Genomic DNA, 1424 nt, shown 5'->3' with positions numbered 1-1424 from the left:
GGTTATGCGTGGATGGGAGATTATTGTAACAATGTCACTATACACAAAAACATTTTATGACTTTTTCAAAACTCAAAACATGATTCTGACTAATTCCATGACTTCCACAGGCCTGGAAAATGTGATTGTTAAATTTCAAGGCTTTTCCAGGTTTTGGACCCTGTGGAGCAATTGTAAGTGTAAAGAAACAATTTCAAGTTACCTCACCAGAGGTTATGTTTCATCAGCAACACTTTGTTAATATTTTCTCATCAGGAAAAGTACTTAACTTTAAAGGGACTTCTGAGTTTTCTCACTTCACTTCATAAATTATTTCTTATTTTGTTCACAAATATCTCTAATTAGACAACATTTTTCGTGGAAGAGAATATACGTGCAGCATGTTATCAGTAGATATTCACAGGGAACAGATGGTACTCATTGTCCATCATTTGTCCTGCAGTGTGTGTACCTGTCCCTCAGCCTCTTCAGCTCCATCCATCAGCTGCTGGATGAACGTTTCCACGATCTGTGGACGCTCTGGTGACAAACTGTACTTCAGTGGGGTTTTCTTCCACAGCTCTGACCACACAGAATATTTTTATTTAAACTTCAGCATTAATGCAGTGCTAAAAGGTTGATTTTAAGGGGGGGTGAGTTAAGTACCTGTAGGGAGTCCTGTGTCCTGTCGAGTTCGCTCTGAAACTACCAGCGTCAGCTCTCTGTTGATCCTCCTCTGCACCGCTCTGATCATGTCACACTCGGTGCTCTCCAGCAGTTTACGAAGCTGAGAGGATCACACCGTATTTTATAAGGTAATGAGGTTTTGTTACAAACCAATATTCTGTGTAGTTAATAGTTTTGTATTATACCTGCCAGGCTTTCACATCAACCTCTGAAGCTCCAGGTGGAGGCAGGAGAGACTGGCTGCCAGATATTAAGACCTCGTAGTCTCGCTCCTTACCCATCTGTTGAGCCAGAGCTCTCATACTGGGGTAAAAGATTTCAGCTCTGTCAAGAAAAAACAGATCATTATATATAGGATTGAACAAATGACGTAAAACTATCATTATTTTAGTCACCAGGTGTTTAAAAAATAGAATTTTAAGTTAATTCTCAATCTTAGAAACAGCAGCTCTGATTCAGTAGCTGTTCTGGAGCTTTCGTTCATATTTCAGGGGTCTCCTGGACTTTAAAGGGATAGTTCAGGGTTTTTGTTTTTTTTTTAATGAATGGGTGCTAGTCTAGGGAGCGTGCCATCAAAAAAAAGCCCTTTAAGGAACTTTATAGATATTAAATTGCCGAAATTGTCACTAAAGTCCTCAGAATATAATACAAAATTTCACTTCAGTACAGCCCCTAAATGTACCTAAATGTGAGCTTGTTTTGTTATGTAGAAAATAATCGAATAAATAAATAAATAATTATGATGATGATAATTATTA

General features: G+C 38.1%; 1 long non-coding RNA gene across 1 annotated transcript; it reads right to left on the bottom strand.

The window, feature by feature from the left end:
* Positions 1-541: 541 nt before the first annotated feature.
* LOC121965219 lies at positions 542-903 on the bottom strand. Its single transcript, XR_006107464.1, has 3 exons — positions 852-903; positions 646-766; positions 542-561 (listed from the first exon to the last, which is right to left on the bottom strand). It is a non-coding gene; the product is annotated as an uncharacterized LOC121965219 (long non-coding RNA).
* Positions 904-1424: the final 521 nt, after the last annotated feature.

This window comes from Plectropomus leopardus, unplaced genomic scaffold, assembly GCF_008729295.1.
Source record: "Plectropomus leopardus isolate mb unplaced genomic scaffold, YSFRI_Pleo_2.0 unplaced_scaffold19095, whole genome shotgun sequence".
Taxonomy (NCBI): domain Eukaryota; kingdom Metazoa; phylum Chordata; class Actinopteri; order Perciformes; family Serranidae; genus Plectropomus; species Plectropomus leopardus.
Note: the sequence above shows the minus strand (reverse complement) of the source record. Positions and strands in the feature narration are given on the sequence as shown.